Here is a 14,721-nt window from a genome sequence, read left to right on the forward strand (position 1 = left end):
AGTGGACATGGAGTGGGCCCCATTATATATAACGCATTTTGGATTCGTTATACGAGAAAAGATGGTGTCCTTAGTTGGCCACCCCATGGTAGCTTTTAAACTGAGATTTTAGATAATCTCAAAGCAAAATTGTTTAAAAAGAAAGCTCGGCCAGCAATGTTTGATTCCTTTAGGTTATGGCGCAAAGAGGCCAGACAGAAAGAAATCAAGCTGACTAAGAAAAATAAGAAGGAGAGTGTCCTTTCGATAATGCAAGATGCAGAACAGCATCAGTGAGACATGGCAGAGAAGGAAAGGGAAGTTTCTATCAGACAGCATAGCATGGCAGTGGATAGATGTTATCCGGTTTTACCGTCGAGTTCTGAAAAGAAGGAAGAAGAATCGAAAGAGGATTCTTTGTTATCTTATTTACTAAAGTCACCACCTCCTTATGTACAGGGTGCTATAGCCCCTATAGTTCCTCCTGTTCTTCCGCCTGTCGTTCCGGTGGCTGCTGGTCAGCCTGTAGTTGGCCCTGTCCTCCAAATCCCCTTGTTCTTCAAGTGGGCCCTGCTCCTTTACCACCTCTTCTTCCTACTGCTCCTCTGCCGTAACCTCTCAGTCTACTGCTACTACTACTCCTGTTATCTTGGCTACTTCCACTGCTCCTACGTTTAGTCCTAATATTGTTGCTCCTGTTCTTCTTTCCTCTTCTCCTTCTGTTCGTAAACGTATACCTCATTCTATTGCTAATCTCTATTCTCTACTTTTTGGATCGTTATTTGAATCTGATGTCTCTGAAATCTCTCAGAGACGAAGTCAAATGCCTGGTGTAAAGGAAGGTGAGGTGTTAGAATCTATGGCGCGTAGGTGGATTAGACACCCTGCTAAGTACACTTCACGCATAGTTTTCGATACGTTCTCTCAGTTTAATGAGCCCACACAGAGATTCGTGTTCGAAGAAATGTGCAAATCATTGAGAGAAGAGTGGGATAATGATGAGCTAGATATCGTACCGCCCAATATGACTGAACTTCAGAGTCAGTTTTCGAACGGTATGATTGTAGGTAGTGATGTACAGCGTGCATTAGAGCGCTTGTTAGCTTTTAGGTCCACAGTGCCTTCACGAGTGTCGTTTGACGACGACTCCGGTAGTCTGAAACTGAAAACTGGTCAGTATCCCATGCAAGAGGTCCCCCCAGTGTGGAGGCCAGGTGATGCTGCTGCCGTTCCTCCAGTTTTGCCACACTTCCAGAGAGTTTGGATACACCTCCCATGGAAGCGATCAGAAGTTTTGCAGGTGAAACAATCTTTGCCTGACCCACAGAAGAATCCGGCAGGTTATTACAAGGAGTTATCCCAATTTGTAGATGCTTCTATTATGAACCTTGCTGATATCGACATGTTGTTTGGTAATGTAGTACTGCAACTGATCTGGGCGAAGATTCGTAACGAGAATCATACAGTTGAGTTAGGTGGTGATTGGGCTGCAATTGTAGCGGCCGATGGACAGCAAGATGGTGGGTCCAAGCCTGATCAGTTAATTGCGGATCTGCCCCAAAGAATCATTGCGCTCATGAAAACACTCATGCCAGCGATGAAGGTGAACTGGGATAAATTGTCTGCTTGCAAACAAAAGAAAGACGAGAGTGTCTCCGATTTCTTTACTAGGTTTGAGGAGGCATTTATTGATCATAGTGGTCAGGATATGAGCACTGAGGGAGGTCAGCGATTGTTTGTCGATAAGTTCGTGTTCAATCTGTTGCCTGAGTTATGCAACAAATTGAAAAACTCTGAAAGTGCTTGGGCTGTTTCAACCACAGCTCAAATATTAGCAACGGCTCAATATTATGAGAATAGAGAAAAAGAGGAGAATGATCGTGCAGAAAAGAAAACGAAGGAGCTAAAAAGTAAGGTCTTATTGCAGCAAGCGTATCCTCCGCGCTCGAATCAGAATGACTCGCAACAGCAGCATGTGCAGTATCGACCACAGGCGCAGTCTTCTAGGATGCAGTCACGCTCTGAATACTCTGCATCCAGATCTATGCTTGGGAATAATCAGTGTGCATATTGTAAGGGTGAGGGCCATTATAAGTTTCATTGTCCTGTTTTACGTGACCGAACGAATGGTGTCTCGGTTCGAGGAGGTCGTGGTGGTTATCAGCAAGTCTCTCGAGGTAGAGGTCGTGGCACCTCTCAAAATCAAAATGAGTGTTCTGCTCCTCCATCGAACACGAGCAATTGTTTTGATCAGCGGAATGCGTCGTCTGGTAGATCTGCACAGTATCATGTGGATGACTATTATGTTGAGCATGAGATTGGTGCAGACAGCGATTATTAGGACAGCCATAGACAAAGAGAGGGAGTAGTATCAGTTCCGGTTGATCAGAGAGGGCCTTACGTCGTAGTTACCACATCAGGCGTAGTTGAGCCTTTTCTGTTGGACACTGGTGCAGCAAAAAGTTCCATCATACATTCGAAACTCCCTGGCGCACCTTTGTCTGGCTTAACAAATGTTTCTGTTGGATTTTCTGGCGCCCCGGTTAGCAATCCAGTTTCTAGCCCTTTGTCCCTTACGATCGGGACACGTGACCTAGAGGCTCCTTTGATTTTAACTACTGGTTGTGGTGAGAATCTCTTGGGTCTGGATTTGTTGAAGCGGTTATATGCAACTCTGTATTGCTCTCCTACGGGAGTGGAGCTTACATTAGGTCAGAGAGTGATCTTTCCTATGTACTTGTCAACTGATAAGCTCCCACCGGAATTGAGTTCCCTTCCTGAGTCTTTATGGGCAACAGGTCCCAATGATGTGGGCCTACTGGACATACCACCTTATGTAGTCCAATTAAAATCACATGTGAGATTACCACGTATCCCCCAGTATCGTATCTCTCTTGATGGTGAGCAAGCGCTATTAGTGATCATTTATGACTTGATCAAAAAGGGTGTTATTGAAGAAACTCGGGGAAATGTGTGTAATAGTCCTGTGTTACCTATTTTGAAACGAACTGACCCATCCAAGCCTCCTGTATACCGTTTTGTAATTGATTTGAGAGAAGTGAATAAAGTTGTGATTCCACAGTTTCCAGTGGTTCCTGACATTACAGCTTTGCTGACCCTGATTCCAGCCTCTGCCTCCTGGTTTTCAGTGATAGACCTAAAGAATGCTTTCTTTAGTATTCCGATTGCTGAGGAAAGCAGAGATCTATTCGGCTTCTCATTAGGTGGTCGCAGTTTTAGGTTTAAACGCGCACCACAGGGCTACTGTGAGAGTCCATCGATCTACAGTCAGGCCCTTAAGAGTCAACTTGATGCATTTGTGTTACCTGCTGGTGCGGCCTTGATTCAGTATGTCGATGATCTGTTAGTGGCTGCCGACAATGAGCAAATTTGCAAAACTGCTACAGTATCATTGTTACAGCATTTATGTGACTTACATCACAAGGTGGGAGGGAGGATCACTTGTCCTGTATAACCTGGGTACAGTTCTAACTGGGATGACCCTTGGTAAAAGACCCTCATATACGTGTAGCAATGGTGGTATGGGCGGTATATGTTGGTTCTCTGCCTTCGTTTACACGTCTGTGCAAAATCATAGGGTCAGTTGGTATGCACCCTCCACCAGGAGGAGAACACCCTAGGTTAAAAACAGTAGTGATTAGTGATAGTGGGTGACGTGTGAGTGAATTTATAAAAACAATCCAATCATTCCAGGGAAAATGCACTTTATTGTCCGGGATTGAATTGTGGGTTGAGGATATGGCAGAATATGTCTTTAGAAGTCGTTAGGATTCATACATATTCCATCCTCTAGTGTCTAAACAATGGTCGACATGTTTCAGCCGCGTGTCGCCTGTTAAGGTCAGTGGTGCTTTCTTCAGGACCAGGTGAGTTCTGTGTACAGAGTGACTGATGTCTACTCTTAGATGAAGGTCAAAATTGGACCTGTGGGTGAAAGAACAAATTAGCTTCTAGGGTGTGGGTCATAGGGACGTGTGTGTTACTTAGAAAATATTTAAAAATGTTATTCATGAGTGAACTTCGCTGTGAGACTTCATACTTAGCGGGGGACGCCAACCACATACTCATCCTGACATAACAAACATAAATGGGATGGAGAACTAGTTAGAAACTATTAAAAGATGTATTTACACTATCAAGTGCAACCAGTCGGTTTTGTTTTTAAGTCTTATGATCAACATGCTCTACGTGGAGTTCTCATGAATCAGGAGACATGCATTCATCTACCTTTCACATTAGAGTAATTCGGGTGTATCTACATAGTTGTAATAGAATCACTGTGAAATTTGGTACACATAGTTGTAAATAGAATCACTGTTGAGTTTGGTGCATAGAAATATTGCTATGATCAGTTTGAAAGCGCTCTCAGGTGTTTACACGAGTTCCCCTTTCTGAAAAGAGTCTAAATCTCTCATTTTGACCCTCATAGTGACTCATGATAGCGTGGCTCTCTAAAGCCGATTCAAGATAGAATAATTAAGCAGGTTGCACATACCTTTCATGCGTTAAATGTTTAACTTCTCAAACAGGCTCCAGGAGGTTAAAAGGAGGGGCGCTTCTATAAAACAGAAGCAGACATTCAATGACTGGACAGGCGTGTACTTATCTGTGTCTGTGCCGTGTTCGTCCGATCCGCGATCGCCATACCTCGGCGCTCGCATCTCCTGCATGCAGCTTGTGCTGTCTCTACCTCTCTTGGGCCCGGATGCGGAAGTTGCCCTATCTGCCGGGTTAAGTATTAGTCTCTGGTGTAGATATTAACGAAAGACTATGAAAAAACGGGAAATATTCCGTCAACGATTTAAATTAACAAAATGAGGCTGTTACTTGGTATTAGTTGGGCAATTATTAATGCCTTGATTCAAGTTTGTTGGATCACTTGTCCTATACAAAAAGGGAGGGGAAAAAAGGCTGGTGTAGAAAAAAGACTTCCGTGTATATATACTTCACCACGGTATTTCTGTGTAAATTATAATAATTCTAGAGAGCACCTTTAAGATTTGGAGAAGGTCAGTTGATGTATTTAGGACACACAGCATTGCCAGTTCACTCAGTTAAATTATTCAATATAAAGATGTATTGAATAGCCTTGATGCTAAAAGGCTATTACCCATGAATTCCGGATGTATGGTCATACTTTATCCACCTAATATTATATCTCTCTAGTAGTGTAGTGTTCGCAGATTGTATTATTAGGGTCTAAAATTATACTAATTAGAATTTGGTCACAGGGTAGAAAGGGATTTTAGTTGGATTCCATGGAGATAACTCATCTATTCAGGCTTAGCCATGGGATGTTATCATTCAGTCCCTGTTGATCTGTTCCTAGGCGGTGGACCCACCTCTGTTCCTTTTCGAACAGGATGCGTTCTGCATTGTGGTCTCTTGTAGTCAGAGTTTCTAGGATGACCCATCTGAGGTCTTCCAATGTGTGTCCCTTCTCCAGATAATGGTTGGCCATCTTGGTAGTGGCCTTCCTGCACTTCACATTACTTCTGTGTTCACAAATTATTTGTCTTATTTTTCGGCATGTCATTCCAATATAACGCATGTTGCACGGACATGTGATCATATAGATCACATGACTGGAGTTGCAATTGGTGTGAGTTTTGCAATTGCAACTCCAGTCATGTGGCCAACCATTATCTGGAGAAGGGACACACAGTGGAAGACCTCAGATGGGTCATCCTAGAAACTCTGACTACAAGAGACCACAATGCAGAACGCATCCTGTTAGAAAAGGAACAGAGGTGGGTCCACCGCCTAGGAACAGATCGACAGGGATTGAATGATAACATCCCATGGCTAAGCCTGAATAGATGAGTTATCTCCATGGAATCCAACTAAAATCCCTTTCTACCCTGTGACCAAATTCTAATTAGTATAATTTTAGACCCTAATAATACAATCTGCGAACACTACACTACTAGAGAGATATAATATTAGGTGGATAAAGTATGACCATACATCCGGAATTCATGGGTAATAGCCTTTTAGCATCAAGGCTATTCAATACATCTTTATATTGAATAATTTAACTGAGCGAACTGGCTATGCTGTGTGTCCTAAATACACCAACTGACCTTCTCCAAATCTTAAAGGTGCTCTCTAGAATTATTATAATTTACACAGAAATACCGTGGTGAAGTATATATACACGGAAGTCTTTTTTCTACACCAGCCTTTTTTCCCCTCCCTTTTTGTATAGGACAAGTGATCCAACAAACTTGAATCAAGGCATTAATAATTGCCCAACTAATACCAAGTAACAGCCTCATTTTGTTAATTTAAATCGTTGACGGAATATTTCCCGTTTTTTCATAGTCTTTCGTTAATATCTACACCAGAGACTAGCACTTAACCCAGCAGATAGGGTAACTTCCGCATCCGGGCCCAAGAGAGGTAGAGACAGCACAAGCTGCATGCAGGAGATGCGAGCGCCGAGGTATGGCGATCGCGGATCGGACGAACACGGCACAGACACAGATAAGTACACGCCTGTCCCGTCATTGAATGTCTGCTTCTGTTTTATAGAAGCGCCCCTCCTTTTAACCTCCTGGAGCCTGTTTGAGAAGTTAAACATGTAACGCATGAAAGGTATGTGCAACCTGCTTAATTATTCTATCTTGAATCGGCTTTAGAGAGCCAAGCTATCACGAGTCACTATGAGGGTCAAAATGAGAGATTTAGACTCTTTTCAGAAAGGGGAACTCAGTGTAAACACCTGAGAGCGCTTTCAAACTGATCATAGCAATATTTCTATGCACCAAACTCAACAGTGATTCTATTTCCAACTATGTGTACCAAATTTCACAGTGATTCTATTACAACTATGTAGATACACCCGAATTACTCTAATGTGAAAGGTAGATGAATGCATGTCTCCTGATTCATGAGAACTCCACGTAGAGCATGTTGATCATAAGACTTAAAAACAAAACCGACTGGTTGCACTTGATAGTGTAAATACATCTTTTAATAGTTTCTAACTAGTTCTCCATCCCATTTATGTTTGTTATGTCAGGATGAGTATGTGGTTGGCGTCCCCCGCTAAGTATGAAGTCTCACAGCGAAGTTCACTCATGAATAACATTTTTTAATATTTTCTAAGTAACACACAAGTCCCTATGACCCACAACCTAGAAGCTAATTTGTTGTTTCACCCACAGGTCCAATTTTGACCTTCATCTAAGAGTAGACATCAGTCACTCTGTACACAGAACTCACCTGGTCCTGAAGAAAGCCCCACTGACCTTAACAGGCGACACGCGGCTGAAACATGTCGACCATTGTTTAGACACTAGAGGATGGAATATGTATGAATCCTAACGACTTCTAAAGACATATTCTGCCATATCCTCAACCCACAATTCAATCCCGGACAATAAAGTGCATTTTCCCTGGAATGATTGGATTGTTTTTATAAATTCACTCACACGTCACCCACTATCACTAATCACTACTGTTTTTAACCTAGGGTGTTCTCCTCCTGGTGGAGGGTGCATACCAACTGACCCTATGATTTTGCACAGACGTGTAAACGAAGGCGGAGAACCAACATATACCGCCCATACCACCATTGCTACACGTATATGAGGGTCTTTTACCAAAGTTCATCCCAGTTAGAACTGTACCCAGGTTATACAGGACAAGTGATCCTCCCTCCCCCCTTTTGATTAAAAATACTTGAAGCCAAGGAACTTGGTGGGATCACAAGTAGTCCTTCTCCCCTTTTTTGATTGATATATTTACATCACAAGGTGTCACCTTCTAAGTTACAGTATTGTTGTCAAGAAGTAACCTATTTAGGTCACTTATTGTCAAAGGAGGGAAGAAGGTTGACCCCAGAAAGAATTGCAGCGATTGCTGGAATGACTGTGCCAACAACTCAGAGAGACGTACATGCCTTTCTAGGTATTACGTCATACTGCAGACAATGGATTCCAAACTTCTTATTGTTAGCGAAGCCATTGTTAGCTCTCACGTGCAAGGATGTTCCGACTCCTTTGCCATGGACTGAAGATTGTCAGAAAAGTTTTTCTGAATTGCGTGATGCGTTGTGTTCGGCTCCTGTGTTAGGTACTCCTGATTACAGTAAGCCGTTTACACTATATGTTCACGAGAGAGAAGGTTGTGCGTTAAGTGTTTTGACGCAACAATTTGGCGGCAAACAGCGTCCATGTGCATATTTTTCTTCGACTTTAGACCCAGTAGCTAGAGCGTTGCCAAATTGTCTAAGGGCGACAGCGGCAGCTGCGGTGTCCATTCGACAGTCCGCAGGTCTGGTCATGGATAATATGCTTACAGTGATGGTTCCGCATGCAGTTGACACTCTCTGGAATCGAACGAAGACTCAACACTTGACGAGTGCAAGGTTGTCCGGGTATGAGTTGACACTTTTGGCAAGTCATATACAGATAAAACGTTGTAGTGTGTTGAATCCAGCGACATTGTTGCCGATTCATATGGTATCAGGTGATGTAGCACCACATGACTGTTACTTAAGAACTGAAGAAGAGACGAAGGGTCGTATTGACCTGAAAAACACTCCATTGGTAGATCCTGATGGTACTTTGTATGTAGATGGTTCATGCTTCAAGTTGCCGAATGGTGATGTGATGACTGCGTATGCTGTAGTGACGTTGAGAACGGTTGTGGAAACTGCGAGATTGAGTCAGAATTTCGCACAAGCTGCAGAGTTGATTGCTTTAACGAGAGCGTGTGTTTTGTCTAAAGGAAAGCGAGTGAATGTGTTTACTGATAGTCAGTATGCGTTTGGCGTACCACATAGTTTTGGTCGACTGTGGAGAGAGAAAGGATTCATGACGTCTCATGGCACGAAGATTCAACACGGACAGCTCGTGAACGATCTTTTAGATGCACTTACATTGCCTAAGCAAGTGGCAATCATTAAATGCAGCGCACATCGAAAGGTTACAGATGATGTTGGTCGTGGTAACGCGTTTGCAGATGAGATTGCTAAGGAAACGGCCAAGAATCTGACAAACCGAATGTATGTTACGAGTTCAGTGAGATGGCCGACAGAGACTGGTATGTGTGAGGACACAGTTGAGAGTGTGAAAGCGATTCAGAATGAGGCCACCGAAACTGAAAAGGCTAAGTGGAAAGAAAGCACGGGGAAGTTAGACATGAATGGATGTTGGGTTGATTTGTCAGAGTATCAGAGATTGATGTTACCGGATGCGTATGTGCTTGCTGTTATTACTATGGCCCATGGCATGTCACATATTAGCACGAAAGGTATATGTAAGTTGTTGTCTCCCGTATGGAAGAATGATGGGATTGCTAAGTGTGCTGAGAGAGTGGTCAGGAACTGTATGGTATGTTTGATGCATAATCCTGGCAAGGGCACCCCCACTCCACCTGGTCATTTTGCTCCTCCTACATGCCCCTTTGAAGTTATCCAGTTGGACTTCATCCATATGGAGAGATGCAATAATTTAAAATATGTATTGGTTGTGGTTTGTGCGTTCTCCAGATGGATTGAGGCATACCCTCTTAAGGATAATACTGCCCTGTCCACAGCAAAAGTTCTACTCAAAGAGTATTTCCCAAGGTTTGGAATGCCACGGATCGTATGGTCGGATAATGGTAGTGAGTTTGTGGGAACGGTGATGAAGAGTGTGTGTGCAGGTTTGGGTATTCGCCAAAAATTTCATAGTGCTAACCATCCTCAATCGGCGGGTTTGGTAGAAGGGTACAATGGTACTCTGAAACTGAAACTTGCCAAAATCCAAGCAACGAGTGGGTTATCATGGCCTGATGCATTGCCTCTAGCTCTCCTGTCGACCAGGGCGACTGTGCACTCTCGAGTAGGGCTTAGCCCATATGAGATTGTGTTCGGCCGTCCTGCGAATGTTTGGGGAGTTCCAAGGCCTAAGGAATTTAGCAGAATTGAATATCCAATGTTGATTGACTATCTTTACGATCTGACTGCTAAATTGAGTTTGATTCATCAACAGGTTTTTGAAGCTCTACCGGCACAAACAGAAGGACCTGGACATCGACTCCAACCTGAAGACTGGGTGCTGATTCGTAATTTTGGGAGAAAACGAAATCTCGAGCCCAGGTTCGTGGGACCCTACCAAGTCTTGTTGGCAACGAGGACTGCAATTCGGTTGGACGGCAGGAAACATTGGGTGCACGCCACCCACACAAAGAGAGTGCCGTTCCCATTGCCAACAAATAATTGGATAAGGAAAGGGTTTGCCCCGACTGAAACTGATATAATCCCGAAGTTTGTGCCATTTAGTGATGCTCAACCTGTAGAGATAGATCCAGCTCAGCCAGACACGTTTGTTGAATCATCTGGAACTGTACCTTTGTCTTCAGCATTGGAGAATTCAAGTTCTGAACCGTTACCTGAACAATCGAACTTTGTCTTGCCACCTGAACCATTGTTTGAAGAACAAACTCGACCTGGAAAATGTCGATATTTCCTTCGATCACGTGACTAAGGACAAATAAAAAATTCCCTTTTGTTTTTGAATCTACATTACCCCCTCCCTGTTGCTATGAACATTGTGGACATTTGCATTTTTCCTGATCTTGAGTTCTTTAATTTTGTTTTACATATCACGTGTGTTCCTTTTCTGTGCAGCTAGGAGACTTATATGAAATTGGATGCTTAATTGATTAAACCTACCATCTGGGCTGGCCGTAGGGCCGTACGGGTACCTACTTCTGTTTGGCAGGTCTCTGACACTAGGTCGGTTTCTTTTGTCGGTTTCTGGGAACTCCTGGGAATTGACAATTGCTACTCAGAATTAGGTGCGTCAAGAACGTTACGGACAGTCCTTAGAGGATGGAGTTCTCTAAGCTGTCAGAAATAGAGATGATGTCGGCACAAAGATCTAAGTTGCATAAAATTTTACAAACAAAGTGTTTTTTGTTTCAGATTTTCATGTTGTTCCTAACTGTGTCTGTGTTATTGGTGGGTGGAGTGTATTTTGGGATTCAGTTACTGTTGCCTTCCACTTCACCTACTTCCCCCTCTCATGATCTGAATTCTGTTCTCAATCCCACTATCTCTCCACATTCTTTTCATCTTCTGCCCCAACATGAACAGGTCAGACGTGCGGAATTTATGAACAATTCCTTTGTCCAACTTTTGCATCAGCATCAGTTAGTAATGAACACTACCAACTGTTGGGTGTGTGGGTTAATGCCACATACCATGGATAAGGGTATCCCGTATTTAGTTTTTCCTTACAGCTCCCAGGGGTCAGCTCGGGCATTCCAAACCATATTCCGTAGTGCACTAGATTCCTACCCCCGTCGAGAGCCACGTTCCACAGACCTTGGTTCTGGCCCGTACCACAAGTCTTTGACGATAGCGATTGCTGATCTCGATAGAGATATTTTTGATACATCGCTTATTCCAGAGGAGGAGGTGCGAGCCTACAAGGATCTGAGTGAGGCCGAGTATAGTATTTCAGTAGGTGATAGACAGCTTAAGAGCTCGTCTCCAATCTGGATTGTACCCCACCTTGGCCATTTCTGTCTGCAAGGTCTTGGTCGAAATCCGAGAGCTCAGCTTGGGAAGAGTGCTTGTACTGAGACGTACGTTTTACCGATGCTCTCTTCCCCTGTATTTCTGACTGCCAAGGGTACCTATTCTGTGTGCTATGATCGCGCTTATACGTGGTTGCCCCGTGACTTCTCGGGCACATGTTATATCGCGAATCTTTTGCCACCGACTTTCACAGTTGCCTCAGACTACCACAAAACGAGAGTTGTGAGAGGTGTTATTAGTAAAGAGGACACTGCTGGTCAAGAAGCAGGAGACTTCTTTAAGGGTTTCCTACCGTTTTGGGGACCTATGGTTAATAGCAGGAACCTGAGACAGTTGACTCGTGTGGTAGAATCAACTGCTAACATAACTGCAAGTGCTCTTGGTAACCTGACAGCAGAGCTGCAAGCAGATAGACTGATGACATTACAGAACCGTATGGTTCTAGATGTTGTACTCGCAGATAGAGGAGGTGTGTGCAAAGTGATCCATTCGAGCTGCTGTATTTTCATACCTGACAATGCTCCAACTGTTTATCAAGCCATCTCGAAGTTGCATAAAATCTCCGAGTCCATACACGTGGACGAAGGTGATTAGACGCTTCTAGGATGGTTTTGGGGTCTGATGTCGACTTGGGGTTGGAAGATTCTGATGATTGTAGGGGTTGTTGTGACGTTTCTGTTCACGTGTTGTCTTTGTGTACAGTGTGGTCCAGCCTTATGTAGCCTTTGTGCAACAACGTGTATAAGAAGACCATCTGTTACCAGAGAGACATTGATGGATAGAATAATGCTCCAGCAACATCTAAACGATCTGATGAATATCGATATTGATTTTGATACCGACTAGTGCTTGCCTACATGAGGGCAAAAGGAGCGTCTGAGGTTCGGTGAGAATCGGACCGACGTTTTGGGTTTGTTCGGATATGGATGAGTTTGGTATCTACGAACCGTAAATGATGAGATTAGTAGATGTACGTGTTTTCGCTACACTACTTGGAAGGGTTCGTCTTATTTACAGGTTTTTCATCTGAACCTTCGGGTTCCATTTTAGATATGGCATCCATTTTGTTTCTTGCCCTCACGTAGCCGGCGAACGGACAATGTCCGCTTGATGACCCTGGGATTCCCAAGCTCTTGCGGAAGATGCATATTCCTTTGAGTGTGCCTTTATGACTAGGGATGTGACACGGCAAAAGCAGATGGCTCCGCTCGAGGCTCATCTTGCCGTGCCGGTCTATTGTTTCAGCCTTGCATATGTTAGGCTCAAATCCTTTGATCCTGTGATCACGCTTCCGATATTGCCCCCACACTCTTTTCAATCTGTTGTCTGTCTTTGTTTTCCTGCACCTGTTTCTGTCCTTTCTCTTAGGCTGTTAACGACTAGTATGGAATGTGCCTAATGGTGGGATAGTGTGCCTTTACAGTTGGGAACCGACATGTTTCTGTAATTATGTTCCGGGCTTCTGAAAACATGAATGCGATCCTTTTGTAGTTTACTGTGGGAACTGAGTTGTAACCTATTGTTCGTTATGTTGTGCAATGGCTAAAATGTGTATAAAAGGAGCGATCCACTTTTGCAATTTGAAGCAGACTCTCTGAACATACACTATGTTGTACTTCTAGCGATTTCTGTGTCCCTGCAGTAAATAAACGCTGATCTTTGACGCCGAAGGAAGTGTCCTGTGTCTCTGTAATTTGTACGCCGGAACAGGTATCTCCACGAAGGTTTCAGGTGTTGTCCCCTGGCACCGCAGGGCTTTAAATTAGCCCAGTCCTTCAGGGAAAGCTTGGACACTCTTGAGCCGTTTATCAGACATGTGTTAGATACCTCGTTTACTCTACACACGCTGCCAGCTAACTGGAAAACGAGCTATTGTTCTCCCAATCATGAAGAAACCGAATGTCAGTCAAGACATACTAGAAAATTTGTGACCCATTTCGCTTTTGCCATTTTTGGCTAAGGTAGCAGAGAAGGTGACTAATCACCAACTTATGACTAATTTGGAAGATGCTAGTCTCCTTCATCCTTCACAATCGGGATTTCGGGCAGGTTATGCTACGGAAACTGCCCTACTACGTGCTACGGAAACCATCAGACCAGGGGCTGATGCGGGGCACACCATGGCACTTATTATGTTAGATCTCAGTGCAGCTTTCGACACTGTAGCACATTACACCTTGCTGCAGTGTCTGAACCAAGGAGGTGTCTCGGGTTCGGCCCTGAGGTGGTTAAAATCCTTCTTAGTAGAGCGCAGTTTCCAGGTCAGACAGGGTGCACCCTCCTCCGATGATATTAAACTGGAGCAGGGAGTTCCTCAGGGCTCAGCCCTTAGTCCCAACCTGTTTAATCTATACATGTCTCCTTTGGCGGAGATAGTACAGGCCTTTGGAGTAGATGTAGTCTCCTAGGCTGACGATACCCAGCTGCTGATCTCCCTATCCCAGGCACCAAAGACTGCGGCCTCTAACTTCAGAGCTTGCATGCAGGAGCTTGTCTCCTGGATGGATAAGAACTGCCTGAAATTGAACGGCAGCAAGACCAAGGTGCTGGTGGTGGGAGGTGATACCTCAAGCTGGACCTTGGAATGGGGGCCTCCGAGTCTGGGCCCTACCCCGACACCTTGCTCTGAGGCAAAAAATCTGGGGATCTGTGTGGACTCCACTCTCTCCTATGACATACATATTAGACGCGTAGTTGGGAAATGTTTTGGAGTACTAAAAAAACTGCGGAAAACGCTGGATCTCCTCCCATTAGGTGCCAGTAAAATGATGATACATGTTCTTATTACATCTCGTCTTGACTACGGGAACATACTTTATCTGGGAGCCACGTCTAAGGGCCTTCGGAGATTACAGGTCCTACAGAATGCTGCCGCACGGCTGGATCTTATGCAGCCCAGGAGTGCGGCTTCAAAAAGGGCCTTTGACTCGTTGCACTGGCTCCCAGTCAAGAAAAGTGTTATGTTCAAGACGTTACTTACCTGTCATCGCATTTCTCAGAATGTTGGCCCGGCATATCTGAGGGACTGGTCACCAGGTATGTTCCAAGAAGGTCTCTTAGGTCCAGTGGGACAGGGCAGTTGGTAATCCCTAAGGTAAAGAAGGCCAAAATGGGAGGTCTTTCTTTCCGGGTCCTGGCTGCTCAGAACTGGAATAAGCTCCCTCTAAAACTTAGGCTAGAAAGCT

The 14,721-nt window shown here is 44.2% G+C and overlaps 1 pseudogene; it reads left to right on the plus strand.

Annotated features, from left to right (window-relative positions):
* Positions 1-10,825: 10,825 nt before the first annotated feature.
* Positions 10,826-12,382, plus strand: LOC147716970 (endogenous retrovirus group PABLB member 1 Env polyprotein-like; annotated as a pseudogene).
* Positions 12,383-14,721: the final 2,339 nt, after the last annotated feature.

This window comes from Lissotriton vulgaris, chromosome 5 (genome assembly GCF_964263255.1).
Source record: "Lissotriton vulgaris chromosome 5, aLisVul1.2, whole genome shotgun sequence".
NCBI lineage: Eukaryota > Metazoa > Chordata > Amphibia > Caudata > Salamandridae > Lissotriton > Lissotriton vulgaris.